We start from the raw sequence: 21,129 nt of genomic DNA on the forward strand, positions 1-21,129 counted from the left end.
ATATTTTCAGTTATCAAGGGAAGCTTGCACTGGCGATGTCTATGCAGCATATGGTTAAATATCTAGGGAAGCTTGCACTGGAGAGGTCCATTTAGCATATGTTCAATTATCAAGGGAAGCTTGCACTTTTGATGTCCATGCAGCATATGTTCAATTATCAAGGGAAGCTTGCACTGGAGAGGTCCTTGCAGCATATGTTCAATTATCAAGGGAAGCTTGCACTGGCAATGTCCATGCAGCATATGTTCAATTATCAAGGGAAGCTTGCACTGGTGAGGTACATGCAGCATATATTCAGTTATCCAGGGAAGCTTTCACTTGTGATGTCCATGCAGCATATGTTCAATTATCAAGTGAAGTTTGCACTGGCGATGTCCATGCAGCATATGTTCAATTATCAAGGGAAGCTTACACTGGCGATGTCCAGGCAGCATATGTTCAATTATCAAGCGAAGTTGGCACTGGAGAAGTCCATGCAGCATATGTCTAATTATCAAGGAAAGCTTGCACTGGCGAGGTCTATGTTGTATATGTTCAATTATCAATGAAAGCCTGCACTGGTGATGTCTATGCCGCATATGTTCAATTATCAAGGGAAGCTTGAACTTGTGATGTTCATGCACTATATGTTCAATTATCAAGGGAAGCTTGCACTTGTGATGTCCATGCAGCATATGTTCAATTATCAAGAGAAGCTTGCACTGGCTATGTCCATGCAGCATATGTTTAATTATCAAGGGAAGCTTGCACTGGCTATGTCCATGCAGCATATTTTCAATTATCAAGAGAAGCTTGCACTGGTGAGATCCATGCAGCATATGTTCAATTATCAAGGGAAGCTTGCACTGGGGATGTCCATGCAACATATGTTCAATTATCAAGAGAAGCTTGCACTGGAGAAGTCCATGCAGCATATGTTTAATTATCAAAGGAAGCTTGCACTGGCGAGGTCCATGCAGCATATGTTCAATTATCAAGGGAAGCTTGCACTTGTGATGTCCATGCAGCATATGTTCAATTGTCAAGGGAAGCTTGCACTGGAGAGGTCCATGCAGCATATGTTCATTTATCGAGGGAAGCTTGCACTTGTGATGTCCATGCAGCATATGTTTAATTATCAACCCAAGCTTGCACTGGTGAGGTCCATGCAACATATGTTCAATTATAAAGGGAAGCTTGCACTGGTGATGTCCATGCAGCACATGTTTAATTATCAAGTGAAGCTTGCACTGACAATGTCCATGCAGCATATGTTTATTGCTAAAGGGAAGCTTGCACTTGTGATATCCATGCAGCATATGTTTAATTATCAAGGGAATTTTGCACAGGTCATGTCCATGCAGTCTATGTTCAATTATCATGGGAAGCCTGCACAGGTGAGGTCCATGCAGCATATGTTTAATTATCAAGGGAAGCTTGCACTGGCTATGTCCATGCAGCATATGTTCAATTATCAAGAGAAGCTTGCACTGTTGAGGTCCATGCAGCATATGTTCAATTATCAAGGGAAGCTTGCACTGGCGATGTCCATGCAGCATATGTTCCATTATCAAGAGAAGCTTGCACTGGCTATGTCCATGCAGCATATGTTTAATTTTCAAGGGAAGCTTGCACTCAAGCGGTCCCTGCAGCATATGTTTATTTATCAAGGGAAGTTTGCACAGGTGATGTCCATGCAGTATATGTTCAATTATCACGGGAAGCCTGCACAGGTGAGTTCCATGCAGCATATGTTTAATTATCAGGGGAAGTTCGCACAGGTGATATCCATGCAGTATATGTTCAATTATCATGGGAAGCCTGCACAGGTGAGGTCCATGCAGCATATGTTTAATTATCAAGGGAAGTTTGCACAGGTGATATCCATGCAGTATATGTTCAATTATCATAGGAAGCCTGCACAGGTGAGGTCCATGCAGCATATGTTTATTTATCAAGGGAAGCTTGCACTGGCGATGTCCATGCAGCATATGGTTAAATAGATAGGGAAGCTTGCACTGGCTATGTCCATGCAGCATATGTTCAAGTATCAAGAGAAACTTGCCCTGGTGGGGTCCATGCAGCATATGTTCAATTATCAAGAGAAGCTTGCACTGGCTATGTCCATGCAGCATATGTTTAATTATCAAGTAAAGCTTGCACTAAGGTGGTCCCTGCAGCATATGTTTATTTATCAAGAGAAGCTTGCACTAAGGTGGTCCATGCATCATATGTTCAATTATCAAGGGAAGCTTGTAGTGGCGATGTCCATGCAGCATATGGTTAATTACCAAGAGAAGCTTGCACTGGCGATGTCCATGCAGCATAGGTTCAATTACCAAGGGAAGCTTGCACTGGGGAGGTCCCTGCAGCATATGTTCATTTATCAAGGGAAGCTTGCACTGGCTATGTCCATGCAGCATATGTTCAATTATCAAGGGAGGCTTGCACTGGTGATGTTCATGCAGAATATGTTCAGTTATAAAGGGAAGCTTGCACTGCAGAGGTCCATGCAGCATATGTTCAATTATCAAGGGAAGCTTGCACTGGAGAGGTCCATGCAGCATATGTTCATTTATCAGGGGAAGCTTGCACTGGTGATGTCCATGCAGAATATTGTCAATTATCGAGGGAGGTTTGCAATGGTGATGTCCATGCACATTATTTTCAGTTATAAAGGGAAGCTTGCACTGCAGAGGTCCATGCAGAATATGTTCAGTTATCAAGGGAATCTTGCGCTTGTAATGTTCATGCAGCATATGTTCAATTATCAAGGGAAGCTTGCACTTGTGATTTCCATGCAGCACATGTTTAATTATCAAGGAAAGATTGCACTTGTGATGTCCATGCAGCATATATTTAATTATCAGGGGAAGCTTGCACTGGAGAGGCTCATGCAGCACATGTTTATTTATCAAGAGAAGCTTGCACTGGCGATGTCCATGAAGCATAAGTTCAATTATCAATGGAAGCTTGCACTGGAGAGGTCCCTGCAGCATATGTTCATTTATCAAGGGAAGCTTGCACTGGCGATGTCCATGCAGCATATGTTCAATTATCAAGGGAGGCTTGCACTGGTGATGTTCATGCAGAATATGTTCAGTTATAAAGGGAAGCATGCACTGCATAGGTCCATGCAGCATATGCTCAATTATCAAGGGAAGCTTGCACTGGAGAGGTCCATGCAGCATATGTTCATTTATCAAAGGAAGCTTGCACTGGCGAAGTCCATGCAGCATATGTTCAATTATCAAGGGAGGCTTGCAATGGTGATGTCCATGCAGAATATTTTCAGTTATAAAGGGAAGCTTGCACTGCAGAGGTCCATGCAGCATATGTTCAATTATCAAGGGAAGCTTGCACTGTTGAGGTCCATGCAACATGTGTCCAATTATCAAGTGAAGCTTGCACTGGAGATGTCCATACAGCATATGTTTAATTGTCATGGGAAGCTTGCACTGACGAAGTGCATGCAGCATATGTTAAATTATAAAGAGAAGCTTGCACTGGAGAGGTCCATGCAGCATATGTTCAATTATCAAGGGAAGCTTGCACTGCCAATGTCCATGCAGCATATGTTCAATTATCAAGAGAAACTTGCACTGGAGAGGTCCATGCATTATATTTTCAGTTATCAAGGGAAACTTGCACTGGCCATGTCTATGCAGCATATGGTTAAATATCTAGGGAAGCTTGCACTTGAGAGGTCCATTTAGCATATGTTCAATTATCAAGGGAAGCTTGCACTTTTGAAGTCCATGCAGCATATGTTCAATTATCAAGGGAAGCTTGCACTGGCAATGTCCATGCAGCATATGTTCAATTATCAAGGGAAGCTTGCACTAGTGAGGTACATGCAGCATATATTCAGTTATCAAGCGAAGTTGGCACTGGAGAAGTCCTTGGCAGCATATGTTTAATTATCAAGGGAAGCCTGCAGTGCTGAGGTCCATGCAGCATATGTCTAATTATCAAGGAAAGCTTGCACTGGCGAGGTCTATGTTGTATATGTTCAATTATCAATGAAAGCCTGCACTGGCGATGTCTATGCCGCATATGTTCAATTATCAAGGGAAGCTTGCACTGGCGATGCCCATGCAGCATATGTTCAATTATCAAGGGAAGCTTGCACTGGTGAGGTCCATGCAGCATATGTTCAGTTATCAAGGGAAGCTTGCACTTGTGATGTTCATGCACTATATGTTCAATTATCAAGGGAAGCTTGCACTTGTGATGTCCATGCAGCATATGTTCAATTATCAAGAGAAGCTTGCACTGGCTATGTCCATGCAGCATATGTTTAATTATCAAGGGAAGCTTGCACTGGCTATGTCCATGCAGCATATTTTCAATTATCAAGAGAAGCTTGCACTGGTGAGATCCATGCAGCATATGTTCAATTATCAAGGGAAGCTTTTACTGGTGATGTCCATGCAGCACATGTTTAATTATCAAGTGAAGCTTGCACTGACAATGTCCATGCAGCATATGTTTAATGCTAAAGGGAAGCTTGCACTTGTGATATCCATGCAGCATATGTTTAATTATCAAGGGAAGTTTGCACAGGTGATGTCCATGCAGTGTATGTTCAATTATCATGGGAAGCCTGCACAGATGAGGTCCATGCAGCATATTTTTAATTATCAAGGGAAGCTTGCACTGGCTATGTCCATGCAGCATATGTTCAATTATCAAGAGAAGCTTGCACCGGTGAGGTCCATGCAGCATATGTTCAATTATCAAGGGAAGCTTGCAATGGCGATGTCCATTTAGCATATGTTCCATTATCAAGAGAAGCTTGCACTGGCTATGTCCATGCAGCATATGTTTAATTATCAAGGGAAGCTTGCACTCAAGCGGTCCCTGCAGCATATGTTTATTTATAAAGGGAAGTATGCACAGGTGATGTCCATGCAGAATATGTTCAATTATCACGGGAAGCCTGCACAGGTGAGGTCCATGCAGCATGTGTTTAATTATCAAGGGAAGCTTGCACTGGCTATGTCCATGCAGCATATGTTCAATTATCAAGAGAAGCTTGCACTGGTGGGGTCCATGCAGCATATGTTCAATTATCAAGGGAAGCTTGCACTGGCGATGTCCATGCAGCATATGTTCAATTATCAAGGGAGGCTTGCACTGGTGATGTCCATGCAGCATATGTTCATATATCAAGGGAAGCTTGCACTGGCGATGTCCATGCATCATATGTTCAATTATCAAGGGAGGCTTGCAATGGTGATGTCCATGCAGAATATTTTCAGTTATAAAGGGAAGCTTGCACTGCAGAGGTCCATGCAGCATTTGTTCAATTATCAAGGGAGGCTTTCACTGGTGATGTCCATGCAGCATATGTTTAATTGTCAAGGGAAGCTTGCACTGGCGAAGTGCATGCAGCATATGTTCATTTATCGAGGGAAGCTTGCACTTGTGTTGTCCATGCAGCATATGTTTAATTATCATACGAAGCTTGCACTGGTGAGGTCCATGCAATATATGTTCAATTTTAAAGGGAAGCTTGCAGTGGTGATGTCCATGCATCATATGTTCAATTGTAAAGGGAAGCTTGCACTTGTGATGTCCATTCAGCACATGTTTAATTATCAAGTGAGGCTTTCACTGGCAATGTCCATGCAGCAAATGTTTAATTATCAAGGGAAGCTTGCACTTGTGATGTCCATGCAGCATATGTTTAATTATCAAGGGAAGTTTGTACAGGTGATGTCCATGCAGTATATGTTCATTTATCATGGGAAGCCTGCACAGGTGAGGTCCATGCAGCATATGTTTAATTATCAAGGGAAGCTTGCACTAGCTATGTCCATGCAGCATATGTTCAATTATCAAGAGAAGCTTGCACTGGTGAGGTCCATGCAGCATATGTTCAATTATCAAGCGAAGCTTGCACTGGCTCTGTCCATGCAGCATATGTTTAATTATCAGGGGAAGTTCGCACAGGTGATATCCATGCAGTATATGTTCAATTATCATGGGAAGCCTGCACAGGTGAGGTCCATGCAGCATATGTTTAATTATCAAGGGAAGTTTGCACAGGTGATATCCATGCAGTATATGTTCAATTATCATAGGAAGCCTGCACAGGTGAGGTCCATGCAGCATATGTTTATTTATCAAGGGAAGCTTGCACTGGTGATGTCCATGCAGCATATGGTTAAATAGATGCTATGTCCATGCAGCATATGTTCAAGTATCAAGAGAAACTTGCCCTGGTGTGGTCCATGCAGCATATGTTAATTATCAAGATAGGCTTGCACTGGCTATGTCCATGCAGCATATGTTTAATTATCAAGGGAAGCTTGCACTAAGGTGGTCCCTGCAGCATATGTTTATTTATCAAGAGAAGCTTGCACTGGTGATGTCCATGAATCATATGTTCAATTATCAAGGGAAGCTTGTAGTGGCGATGTCCATGCAGCATATGGTTAATTACCAAGAGAAGCTTGCACTGGCGATGTCCATGTAGCATAAGTTCAATTACCAAGGGAAGCTTGCACTGGGGAGGTCCCTGCAGCATGTGTTCATTTATCAAGGGAAGCTTGCACTGGCGATGTCCATGCAGCATATGTTCAATTAGCAAGGGAGGCTTGCACTGGTGATGTTCATGCAGAATATGTTCAGTTATAAAGGGAAGCTTGCACTGCAGAGGTCCATCCAGCATATGTTCAATTATCAAGGGAAGCTTGCACTGGAGAGGTCCATGCAGCATATGTTCATTTATCAAGGGAAGCTTGCACTGGCAATGTCCATGCAGCATATGGTAAATTATCGAGGGAGGTTTGCAATGGTGATGTCCATGCCCAATATTTTCAGTTATAAAGGGAAGCTTGCACTGCAGAGGTCCATGCAGAATATGTTCAGTTATCAAGGGAAGCTTGCGCTTGTAATGTTCATGCAGCATATGTTCAATTATCAAGGGAAGCTTGCACTTGTGATTTCCATGCAGCACATGTTTAATTATCAAGGAAAGATTGCACTTGTGATGTCCATGCAGCATATATTTAATTATCAGGGGAATCTTGCACTGGAGAAGCTCATGCAGCACATGTTTAATTATCAAGGGAAGCTTGCACTCAGGCCGTCCCTGCAGCATATGTTTATTTATCAAGAGAAGCTTGCACTGGCGATGTCCATGAAGCATAAGTTCAATTATCAATGGAAGCTTGCACTGGAGAGGTCCCTGCAGCATATGTTCATTTATCAAGGGAAGCTTGCACTGGCGATGTCCATGCAGCATATGTTCAATTATCAAGGGAGGCTTGCACTGGTGATGTTCATGCAGAATATGTTCAGTTATAAAGGGAAGCATGCACTGCATAGGTCCATGCAGCATATGTTCAATTATCAAGGGAAGCTTGCACTGGAGAGGTCCATGCAGCATATGTTCATTTATCAAATGAAGCTTGCACTGGCGAAGTCCATGCAGCATATGTTCAATTATCAAGGGAGGCTTGCAATGGTGATGTCCATGCAGAATATTTTCAGTTATAAAGGGAAGCTTGCACTGCAGAGGTCCATGCAGCATATGTTCAATTATCAAGGGAAGCTTGCACTGGTGAGGTCCATGCAACATGTGTCCAATTATCAAGTGAAGCTTGCACTGGTGATGTCCATGCAGCATATGTTTAATTGTCATGGGAAGCTTGCACTGACGAAGTGCATGCAGCATATGTTAAATTATAAAGGGAAGCTTGCACTGGAGAGGTCCATGCAGCATATGTTCAATTATCAAGGGAAGCTTGCACTGGCAATGTCCATGCAGCATATGTTCAATTATCAAGAGAAACTTGCACTGGAGAGGTCCATGCATTATATTTTCAGTTATCAAGGGAAGCTTGCTCTGGCGATGTCTATGCAGCATATGTTCAATTATCAAGGGAAGCTTGCAATGGTGATGTCCATGTACAATATTTTCAGTTATAAAGGGAAGCTTGCACTGCAGAGGTCCATGCAGAATATGTTCAGTTATCAAGGGAAGCCTGCGCTTGTAATGTTCATGCAGCATATGTTCAATTATCAAGGGAAGCTTGCACTTGTGATTTCCATGCAGCATATGTTCAATTGTCAAGGGAAGCTTGCACTGGAAAGGTCGATGCAGCACATGTTCATTTATCGAGGGAAGCTTGCCCTTGTGATGTCATATGTTTAATTATCAAAGGAAGCTTGCACTGGTGAGGTCCATGCAGCATATGTTCAATTATAAAGGGGAAGCTTGCACTGGTGATGTCCATGCAGCACATGTTTAATTATCAAGGAAAGATTGCACTTGTGATGTCCATGCAGCATATATTTAATTATCAGGGGAAGCTTGCACTGGAGAGGCTCATGCAGCACATGTTTAATTATCAAGGGAAGCTTGCACTGGAGAGGCCCATGCAGCATATGTCTAATTATTTAGGGAAGATTGCACTGGTGAGGTCCATGCAGTATCTACAAATCATTACACCAACAAGCACCTCAATTCCTGAGAGACCACCTGGTTCCATATATCCCTTCCCGGCCACTCCGTTCAGCTAAGCTGAACGATCTGATTGTTCCGCAGACTAAGTTAGTCAACTGGGTAGACAGACGTTTCCTGGTTGCCGCCCCAAAACTATGGAACACACTTCCTCAATCCATAAGATCCAGTCCAAATCTCCTGTCATTTAGGAAGAAATTGAAAACATGGCTGTTTCACCTCTAGAGTCTGACGCCAAGCTTAGGAGAGTTCTCACACAGTACAGCGCCGAGACGCCTGTGGGCATTTGTTCGCGCTTAAGAAATGCTAAAAATAAATAAATAAATATATATTTAATTATCAAGGGAAGCTGGCACTTGTGATGTCCATGCAGCATATGTTTAATTCTCAAGGAAAGCTTGCATTTGTGATGCCCATGCAGCATATATTTAATTATCGGGGGAAGCTTGCACAGGAGAGCCCCATGCACCATATTTTCAATTATCAAGGGAAGATTGCACTGGTGAGGTCCATGCAGCATATGTTTAATTATCAAGGGAAGCTTGCACTTGTGATGTCAATGCAGCATATGTTTAATTATCAATGGAACTTGCATTTGTGATAACCATGCAGCATATATTTAATTATCAGGGGAAGCTTGCACTGGAGAGGCCCATGCAGCATATTTTCAATTATCAAGGGAAGCTTGGAGTGGTGACTTCCATGCAGCATATGTTTAATTATCAAGGGAAGCTTGCACTTGTGATGTCCATGCAGCATATATTTATTTATCAAGAGAAGCTTTCAATGTTGCAGTCCAGGAAGCATATGTTCAATTACCAAGAGAAGCTTGCACTGGAGATGTCCATGCAGCATAAGTTCAATTACCAAGGGAAGCTTGCACTGGGGAGGTCCCTGCAGCATATGTTCATTTATCAAGGGAAGCTTGCACTGGCGATGTCCATGCAGCATATGTTCAATTATCAAGGGAGGCTTGCACTGGTGATGTTCATGCAGAATATGTTCAGTTATAAAGGGAAGCTTGCACTGCAGAGGTCCATGCAGCATATGTTCAATTATCAGGGGAAGCTTGCACTGGAGAGGCCCATGCAGCATATTTTCAATTATCAAGGGAAGCTTGGAGTGGTGACTTCCATGCAGCATATGGTCAATTATCGAGGGAGGTTTGCAATGGTGATGTTCATGCACGATATTTTCAGTTATCAAGGGAAGCTTGCACTGCAGAGGTCCATGCAGAATATGTTCAGTTATCAAGGGAAGCTTGCGCTTGTAATGTTCATGCAGCATATGTTCAATTATCAAGGGAAGCTTGCACTTGTGATTTCCATGCAGCATATGTTCAATTGTCAAGGGAAGCTTGCACTGGAAAGGTCGATGCAGCACATGTTCATTTATCGAGGGAAGCTTGCCCTTGTGATGTCATATGTTTAATTATCAAAGGAAGCTTGCACTGGTGAGGTCCATGCAGCATATGTTCAATTATAAAGGGCAAGCTTGCACTGGTGATGTCCATGCAGCACATGTTTAATTATCAAGGAAAGATTGCACTTGTGATGTCCATGCAGCATATATTTAATTATCAGGGGAAGCTTGCACTGGAGAGGCTCATGCAGCACATGTTTAATTATCAAGGGAAGCTTGCACTGGAGAGGCCCATGCAGCATATGTCCAATTATTTAGGGAAGATTGCACTGGTGAGGTCCATGCAGTATCTACAAATCATTACACCAACAAGCACCTTAATTCCTGAGAGACCACCTGGTTCCATATATCCCTTCCCGGCCACTCCGTTCAGCTAAGCTGAACGATCTGATTGTTCCGCGGACTAAGTTAGTCAACTGGGGAGACTGACGTTTCCTGGTTACCGCCCCAAAACTATGGAACATACTTCCTCAATCCATAAGATCCAGTCCAAATCTCCTGTCATTCAGGAAGAAATTGAAAACATGGTTGTTTCACCTCTAGAGTCTGACGCCAAGCTTAGGAGAGTTCTCACACAGTACAGCGCCGAGACGCCTGTGGGCATTTGTTCGCGCTTAAGAAATGCTAAAAATAAATAAATAAATATATATTTAATTATCAAGGGAAGCTGGCACTTGTGATGTCCATGCAGCATATGTTTAATTCTCAAGGAAAGCTTGTATTTGTGATGCCCATGCAGCATATATTTAATTATCGGGGGAAGCTTGCACTGGAGAGCCCCATGCAGCATATTTTCAATTATCAAGGGAAGCTTGCACTGGTGAGGTCCATGCAGTATATGTTTAATTATCAAGGGAAGCTTGCACTTGTGATGTCAATGCAGCATATGTTTAATTATCAATGGAAGCTGGCATTTGTGAGGCCCATGCAGCATATATTTAATTATCAGGGGAAGCTTGCACTGGAGAGGCCCATGCAGCATATTTTCAATTATCAAGGGAAGCTTGGAGTGGTGACTTCCATGCAGCATATGGTCAATTATCGAGGGAGGTTTGCAATGGTGATGTTCATGCACAATATTTTCAGTTATCAAGGGAAGCTTGCACTGCAGAGGTCCATGCAGAATATGTTCAGTTATCAAGGGAAGCTTGCGCTTGTAATGTTCATGCAGCATATGTTCAATTATCAAGGGAAGCTTGCACTTGTGATTTCCATGCAGCATATGTTCAATTGTCAAGAGAAGCTTGCACTGGAGAGGTCCATGCAGCATATGTTTATTTATCAAGGGAAGCTTGCACTGGCGATGTCCATGCAGCATATGGTTAAATAGATAGGGAAGCTTGCACTGGCTATGTCCATGCAGCATATGTTCAAGTATCAAGAGAAACTTGCCCTGGTGGGGTCCATGCAGCATATGTTCAATTATCAAGAGAAGCTTGCACTGGCTATGTCCATGCAGCTTATGTTTAATTATCAAGGGAAGCTTGCACTAAGGTGGTCCCTGCAGCATATGTTTATTTATCAAGAGAAGCTTGCACTGGTGATGTCCATGCATCATATGTTCAATTATCAAGGGAAGCTTGTAGTGGCGATGTCCATGCAGCATAAGTTCAATTACCAAGGGAAGCTTGCACTGGGGAGGTCCCTGCAGCATATGTTCATTTATCAAGGGAAGCCTGCACTGGCGATGTCCATGCAGCATATGTTCAATTATCAAGGGAGGCTTGCACTGGTGATGTTCATGCAGAATATGTTCAGTTATAAAGGGAAGCTTGCACTGCAGAGGTCCATGCAGCATATGTTCAATTATCAAGGGAAGCTTGCACTGGAGAGGTCCATGCAGCATATGTTCATTTATCAAGGGAAGCTTGCACTGGCGATGTCCATGCAGCATATGGTCAATTATCGAGGGAGGTTTGCAATGGTGATGTCCATGTACAATATTTTCAGTTATAAAGGGAAGCTTGCACTGCAGAGGTCCATGCAGAATATGTTCAGTTATCAAGGGAAGCCTGCGCTTGTAATGTTCATGCAGCATATGTTCAATTATCAAGGGAAGCTTGCACTTGTGATTTCCATGCAACATGTGTTCAATTATCAAGGGAAGCTTGCACTGGTGAGGTCCATGCAGCATATGTTCAATTATAAAGGGGAAGCTTGCACTGGTGATGTCCATGCAGCACATGTTTAATTATCAAGGAAAGATTGCACTTGTGATGCCCATGCAGCATATATTTAATTATCGGGGGAAGCTTGCACTGGAGAGCCCCATGCAGCATATTTTCAATTATCAAGGGAAGATTGCACTGGTAAGGTCCATGCAGTATATGTTTAATTATCAAGGGAAGCTTGCATTTGTGATGCCCATGCAGCATATATTTAATTATCAGGGGAAGCTTGCACTGGAGAGGCCCATGCAGCATATTTTCAATTATCAGGGGAAGCTCGGAGTGGTGACTTCCATGCAGCATATGTTTAATTATCAAGGGAAGCTTGCACTTGTGATGTCCATGCAGCATATATTTATTTATCAAGGGAAGCTTGCACTTGTGATGTCCATGCAGCATATATTTATTTATCAAGAGAAGCTTGCACTGGTGCAGTCCAGGCAGCATATGTTCAATTATCTAGGGAAGTTTGCCCTTGTGATGCTAATGTCACACATGTTCTTCAACAGAGGAAAACACTCATTTCTGATGGACGTGCTGGGCCTACACTATACTGAGCTGAACACTGCAATTTTGATTCCCAGTGTGTATGTTTTGTTACAGTGAGGGAGTCTTGCTCAGTTGATGCCCATGATGTGCTTAGTGTGGCAGGGTGTGAAACATGTCAGAGAGGGAGGAACGTGTGCAACGCTTATCTCCATGGTGTCCCTGTGGTTGTAGCAAGCAAACCTTGCAGTGCTGACGGCTGTTCTCCACCCTTCTGTGAAGGAGGGCAACTTGCTCTCCTGATGCTAATTCTATGCATATTTGGTGAGTGAATGAAGCTTGCATTGGTATTGTCAATGCTGTTCATGTTCCCTCATCAAAGGAAGCTTGAAGGTGTCATGCCCATGCTGTGCTTATTCTGTGAAAGGGAGAAGTGTGCACTGATGATGGCCATGCTGGACTTGCTCGTTGATCCAATGAGGACTACACTGTAGGTATCCACGCTGCACCTTGTATAATAATTAGGGAAGCTTGCACTATTGCTTTCCTTGTGTTACCAGTTCTGTCATCCATAGATGCTTGTCCCACTGATTCATTCTTTGTGTGATAAAGGCTTGCTCTGTTGATACCCATAGTGTGCCTGTTCTGTCATGTTCTATTAGAGAAGGAAGCTTGCTCTGATCCTTTTGTGCTGGACATGTACTTTGTTTGATGCTTGATGTTGAATTGTGCGTGTTCTGTGGAAGAGGCCAGTACATATTACTGATGCCCAAGCTCCATATATTCTGTGAGTGACAGAAGCTTGCAATGGTTATATCCATGTGGTATATGGTTATTTCCAAAGGGCTCTTGCACTGATGATGTCTATTCTGTACCTGCTCTTTGACTGAGAAACATTTTTATTGCAGTCCCACCCAGGGCTGGACTGGGAACAGCAACCAGCCCCGGTGAATTTCTGCTCGACCAGCCCTTTTGGGAGGTGGGGGCTAGCTAGAAGCACCGCTCTATCTTTTCTTACAGTGGGTCGATATTGCAGCAGTGCTGCAAAAGCGGTGCCCACAGCCACAAAACCGGCCCCCACCCCTCCGCCCCACCGGGGAAATGCCTGGTGCCCGCTACAGCCAGTCCGGCCCTGGTCCCACCACACAGGTATTGTGCTACAGAGCAAAGAAATACTCAAGTAGTGCTTGTGACTGTCAAGCATTTTCTGTGAAAATGTTCAATAGGTTGTTGCCAACTTGTATGCATGGTTCAGAATTTTGGGAACAAGTGAAGCGATTTGCCGGACTGCATGGCACAAAATACTACATACATTCCCAAAAGAACAAAGAAAGAAATAATCGGGCGCCAAGTAACTCTTGGACACACGGCCATCCTTTATTTTCTAGAATGATTGATTTGCTCTCCTCTCATAAGTAAATAAAGACAGAGGCACCATTATGCTACACCTTACACCTCTAACTGTTACTGTCTGAACTGCTTGGTTAAAAACGAGGTGTGAGAGCAAAGGAACAATCCCCATTGGCCCAGCTTGGCACCCTGATATTTCTCAATATGCAATAGTTAATATGATAAAACAATTTATAATTTTAAATATAAATGTAATGTTGCCACTTATAGCGTGGATATGTAGTTCTGGGTGTTAGCTTCCAATGTTCAGAATTTTCCTGAGAAGCCATGGCTTCAAATGTACACAGCAACCAGGGCTTGAGGCCTCGTCTGTGTGATGTCAGAACTCAGAACCCTGGCCATAGCAACTACAATCACATCAGAACCTTCAGTGTGCAGAGAGATCTGGACAGGAAAGGTGAAGTATCAGGGCTGTCAGAGGCAATACGATGGAGGGTCCCAGTGGCCTCACCCCAGCGGACTTTGCCTATGCACCAGGAACCAGCCAGGACCGTCCTGATTATGAGGAAGAAGGTAAGAGTCCAGAATGGGGTCAAAATAAAAGGATGCGGACCTGGGCTGTAAAGAAGGGCCGGTATCTCCCAGGCGCAAAGCACTACCATGACACAAACTTGGCATAAAAACGTATGAACTTAACAAGATGATGTATTTGTAGTGGGTTAGAGATGACTACACGGTTTGTTCGAGTCGAGGATGGACCATGAATGTTCACTGACTAATAAACTATGTTTAAGTGGACATGAACAGTTGACAAGGAACCTGCCAATGTTAAAACAAAGCCCATGCTTAGGGCTTTCTAGAACTTAACATGGGCCCATAACAATACAAAATAAAGGTGTGTCAGAGCTACAATACTGAAACTTTTATGACAAAAACCATCTGCTCAGGGCTGGCGCTAGGCATAGGCTGCTGCCTTGGGCTCAGCTAAAGCACTAATCTGGAAACAAATTGCTAACATTTGATTAAATTTACAAGATTTGGAGAGACCACACCAAACCTTTCCATCCAGTGTGACTATTATAATGTATTCCATTTAATTGAAATCTAAAATATGTGCTTATTTTATAAGTGTTAATATTTAAGTTTTTGTTTTACTGATATGCGCACCAAGAAAGATGGTTCTTCTAAAATCGCTCAACAATAGACAATTGATGGCACTTCCTATGATGTTACTTTCTATGATTTCATAATGAATGCAAATTGGGAGGGGCTCACACATTGCCTTTCTACCTGTAGCCCCAGAAGTCTTAGGACCGGCCCAGCTCCTGTCTTGCAGAAGTGAATGGTGTCAAGAGGGGCTCACAGCCAGCACAGCGACTAAAGTTGGCAAAAAGACTTTGCACTTACATATCAAAGCATGCACAAACAGCATCTCCATTTTTTTCTAATTCCTCCTTGTAATTACTGTGGAGCCATTGGCCAGCAACAAAATGTAATGCTTGTATGTTACACAAGCCACATTGTCTTCATTTTCTCTACACAGTTTATGTGAACATATATATATATATATATATATATATATATATATATATATATATATATATATATATATATATATATATATATATATATATATATATATATATATATATATATACATATCCCACTTGGATTTGAATATTTGTTTAAAAACGAACTTTGGGCAACATTTCACTTGAAAAATATTTACAGTGCAACTACATGAACCAGCATGCTGTGGTTACAGCAACGCCCACTAGGGGAGGTTCATCGTTGTTAAAGTAGCTGCACATGTTGCCTGGAGTATCGAACACCATACGCCACTGACGAAGGGGAGACCTGAAACGCTTTTGGCTGAGGTTGCCATTTGATTTCTTCAAGCATGGTTTTCGTTCCTGCGCTGCTGTTTTCCATTAAATAAACGTGCTTTAATACTTGCCTGGAGGCTTTTCCTTAAGGGTATCCTTGTTGTGACATTATACATATATATATATCCAGAGAGCAGCGCTTTCTTCCGTGGGTCAGGAGTCCTCCACACCACAGAACACACAGACACGGACCAGGTTCGAGTGCAATTTTCTTTTATTTAGGTGCAAGCAAGCCGCATGACGTTTCGGCTCCGAGGAGCCTTGTTCACATGACAGTGTTCACTTCTTTGAGCCGTTCTTTTAAAGTGCCATATATATTATATATATATATATATATATATATATATATATATATATATATATATATATATATATATATATATATATATATATATATTTATATATATATATATATGTATATATATATATATATATATATATATATATATATATATATATATATATATATATATATATATATATATATATATATATATATATATATATATATATATATATATATATATATTGGTCATGTGATCAAGGCTTTGTGCCGAAACGTTATGGCGACAACGACAGCTGAATAAATCTTAAAACCAGCATCTCATGTTTGGTCCGTGTCTGTTTCCAGCGCGATCGGGGCTAAGGCGATTGCGAGAGGAGAACGGAGGTTGGTGTATATATATATATATATATATATGTTCAGTCCAAAGTGCCCAAAAGCATTGGAAGCGCACACGACTTCAAAAGCACCTCTCGGTTTATTTAAATTGGAAAACAAGCTGTAGCATTTCATGAAAATGTTCTCCGACGCGTTTCAAGGCTGTCTGCCTCTTAATCATGGAGTTTCAGCATGCATTCTGCAGATGTCTCTCACAGCCTGCTCATTTAAATACCCTCAGTGGGCCTGATTAATTACTTCAGTCCGTGAATGCAGGCTGGGACTTGTAGTCAAGTTCAGAGTTAATTTACACCCTAAAGTGGGCTCCGCTTCGTGCATGAAATTAAATACCTTGTTTCCCTTCAGTGGGCCATGATGCTTAGCAAGTTCGATTTTTCCGCTTCTGAAGTGCTAACATGAGTTCTGGCAAAGTTCCATCTCACAGCCTCCTTGCAATTTAGCACGAGTTCAGGTAAGGTTCCCCCTCGCAGCCTCACTGTGTTTTAAGGATGGTGCAAAAATCGAACTTGCTAAGCATCATGGCCCACTGAAGGGAAACAAGGTATTTAATTTCATGCACGAAGCGGAGCCCACTTTAGGGTGTAAATTAACTCTGAACTTGACTACAAGTCCCAGCCTGCATTCACGGACTGAAGTAATTAATCAGGCCCACTGAGGGTATTTAAATGAGCAGGCTGTGAGAGACATCTGCAGAATGCATGCTGAAACTCCATGATTAAGAGGCAGACAGCCTTGAAACGCGTCGGAGAACATTTTCATGAAATGCTACAGCTTGTTTTCCAATTTAAATAAACCGAGAGGTGCTTTTGAAGTCGTGTGCGCTTCCAATGCTTTTGGGCACTTTGGACTGAATATATATATATATATATATATATATATATATATATATATATATATATATATATATATATGTATATATACATAATTTTTTTATTTTATAACTTACTTGCAATATACAAACTGCAGGGTTACATACAGAACGAGGAGAAAGCTGCATTAAGCCATGCCAAACGTGCTTTACAGCAGCAAGCTCTGCTCTTATGGGGGCTTTAGCTCACATTGTATATGTTTAAATGTCTTACCACACTTCACACTAAATTCTACTAGCTATGTTAGAAACAGGAACAGCAATCTCCGTAAATAAAACACATGATAGTGGAAAGAAGAGATTACAATAAATGCTTACAGTCACTGTGCAAAATCAACATGCTGGATTAGCAGAAAATATATTTAGGTTTCGGCCTAGACGGAATCTAGTGGAACATATTTGTGGAGAAAAGGTGGAAAGTAGACTGTGGATTCTTTACAAATTGAACAGTCCAGCACATATTAGTACACTGTAAGACTGCTTTCATTTCATAGCCTGGATGGTAAATCTTCCATTATTTGTAGTACCTCGTTATGGAAACTGCTGCTTTAACCTTCTTGCAATGGTATTTGAACCATCAGAATGCCATAAATACATGGTTGGCTTTGACCGGGAGTAATACTGTTATCTCCCCAGGCATTACACATAGACCCTGGAACAGTGCAGATACTGTACCTCTTCAGAGAGTGAAGGAAGCTTGCACTGCTGAAGTCCATGCTGTAAATGTTTTGTTAACTAATAAAGTCTCTACTGCTGATCCACGAGGTATCAGTTTTGCGAGTGAGTGGAGTTTTCTTTGCTGGTGCCCCTGGCATCACACATGGACCCTGGAACAGTGCAGATTCTGTGCATGTTTAGAGAGTGGGGGAAGCTTGCACTGCTGACGTTCATTCTGTAAACCTTTTGTTTACCAAAAAAGCTTCTACTGCTGATAAACATGATGTATCAGTTCTGGGTGTGAGTGAAGTTTCTTTGCTGGTGCCTCTTGCATCACACATGGATCCTCAATCAGTGCAGATACTGTGCGTGTTCAGAGAGTGAGGGTAGATTGCATTGCTGATGTCCATTCTGTACATGTTTGATTAACCAAGAATGCGTCTACTGCTGATACACAAAGGTATGTGTTTTGCGGGTGAGTGAATCTTTCTTTACTGTGCCTATGCTGTCTCTGTTGGATGGAGGTATGATTGCACTACAGATTCCCATTCGGTGTGTCTTGTGCTAGGGAGGGAAGCTTACACTGCTGGTTTCCAATCTGTACCTTTTCTAAGAAAGATAAAAGCCGAAACTTCTGTTGCCCTAGTGGTCCAGAGAGAGAGGGAAGTGCTCACTACTAATGTCCAGTGGTAATGGAGGAACCTTACATCTCTAATGTCAATGCTGCACCTGTTCTGTGAGGGAATGTCGCTGCCACTCCAGCTTCCATACTGTACTTATCTGAGAAGGAGAAAATGTGCACTTCTGATGTCTAAAGAATCCTGTTCTGTGAGAAAAGGAAGCTTGCAATGCAGATGTCCATTCTAGTTCTCTTAGGGGAGGAAATCTTACCCTGTTAATGTTTATGATATACCTTTTGTGTTGGTGTGGGAAGCTTGCACTATTGGTGTCCGTGCAAAACCTGTTATGTAAGGGAGTAGAGCTTGCACTTCTGATGTCCAAGAAGAACATGTTCTTTGTGTTAGGCAAGCTTGCATTACTGATGCCCATATTGCATCTGCGTGTGGGGGGGGCGGGGTAAATCTTGAACTTTTACTCATTTGTTATGCCTGACAACTCACACATTTGAAGACCATGCTATACATAGTCTGTGAGGGAGGGAAGCTTGCATTGGTGATTTCCATGCAACTTATGTTCTGTCATCAGAGGAAGTTTGCACTGGTGACGCTAATGTCACACCTGGTCTTTAGCAGAGTGAAACACACATTTCTGATGGACATGCTGGGCCTACACTATCCTGAGCTGAACACTGCAATGTTGATGAGCAGTGTGTACCTTTTGTTATAGAGAGGGAGTCTTCCTCAGTTGATGCCCATGAGGTGCTTAGTGTGGGATGGTGTGAAACATGGTCAGAGAGGGAGAAACGTGTGCACCCCTTATCTCCATGGCAAAGCTTGCAGTGCTGATGCCTGTGCTCCACTCTTCTGTGAAGGAGGGCAACTTGCTCTCCTGGTGCTAATTCTATGCATGTGGGTGAATGAAGCTCGCATTGGTGATGTCAATCATGTGCATGTTTCCTCATCAAAGGAAGCTTGAAGGTGTCATGCCTGTGCTGTGCTCATTCTTTGAAAGGGAGATGTTTGCACTGATGATGGCCATGCTAGACTTGCTCCTTGATTCAGTGCGGACTACACTGTAGATATCCACACTGCGACTCATATGATAATGAGGCAAGCTTGCACTGTTGCTTTCCTTGTGTTACCAGTTCTGTCATCATAGGTGCTTGACCCACTGATTCATTGTAAATCTGGATATGTTGACACCCATAATAGGGCCTGCTCTGTCATGTTCTATTTGGGAAGGAAGCTTGCTTTGATCCTGTGGTGCTGGACATGTTCTCTGTTTGATGCTTGATGTTGAATTGTGCCTGTTCTGTGGAAGAGAGAATCATACATTACTGATTGCCAAGCTACATATATTCTGTGAGTGAGAGAAGCTTGCAATGGTTATATCTATGCTGTAAATGATTATTTCCAGAGGGTACTTGTACTGATGATGTTTATTTCGTACCTGCTCTTTGACTGAGAAAAATGTACATTGCAGTCCCACCATAGGCATTGTGCAATAGAGCATAGAGATGCTCAAGTAGTGTGTGTGACCCAAAATCATAAAAACTTAGCAAGGGCTTCTTGATGAGGCTGGATATCCATACATTTCCAGTTCTTCCTTTTTTGAGTCTAAATGTATTTCCTTTTATTGTACATTTTTCAAAAACAATAGTCTTAATAATTGTTTCACTTATACAAACAGTTGGCGCTAAAAGCAATATAAAAGATTTAAAGTCCTAAAAGTCTTCCCCGCCTCGTTAAGCTCCATAGATGGTCTCCTGTATTTGCTAATCATCGAGAAGTGCTTGAATGTTTACCCATCTCTGTGTAGGAAGTTTGAGTGGAAGTGGGAGCGGTCCCTCTATATGATTGTAGCATGCTGTAAAACTTATATTTTTCTCAATATTTTATCATTTTCTGATAATGTTTCCCTTACAGAAGTTTGGGTATTTTTGGCTTCTGTGAACGTGAGAATATCTACTGCAGTGTGTATGCAGAGGATCATGGAAAAGGTCTGTCTGAAGTATATGAGTATGTGTTGTGGGTGGTAAAAAGGCAAACAAAAATCTTTTCTTTCTCCTTGCTCAAAATGAGTTACCCATTGCTACTGTAAACCAGTGGCGTAGCTAGGCCTGAGGCCGCCCATGGAGGCTCCTGCATTTGCCACCCCCAAAGGCCTCAGGTAAGAGCGGGGTGGGCCACCACCGCCCACTAAACTCGTTCCGCCTGGGGTGGAATCCTCCCCCTTGCTACCCTACTCTTGTAAACTCAATGGATGGCCAAGATCTGACATAAAATTTATATTATTCATAAAGTCTTCGCTTTGGTGTGGCAGACTATATTTAACATACTCTGCATCCGGTATTGTCAAAGTAGCTACATCAAAACATATCAGAAATTAGGATTTGAGTAGTTTTTAGATCTTTTCAGCCTTCCTGGCTGATCATAATCATCATCATTAAAAATATTTTTCAATATTTAATGAAGAATTAGTCAACCACAATACAAGTGATTATGTTTTGCCTAATGAGCCTGCCTTGGTTGTAG

The sequence above is a fragment of the Lissotriton vulgaris genome, chromosome 9 (genome assembly GCF_964263255.1).
Source record: "Lissotriton vulgaris chromosome 9, aLisVul1.2, whole genome shotgun sequence".
In the NCBI taxonomy this organism is placed as follows: Eukaryota; Metazoa; Chordata; class Amphibia; order Caudata; family Salamandridae; genus Lissotriton; species Lissotriton vulgaris.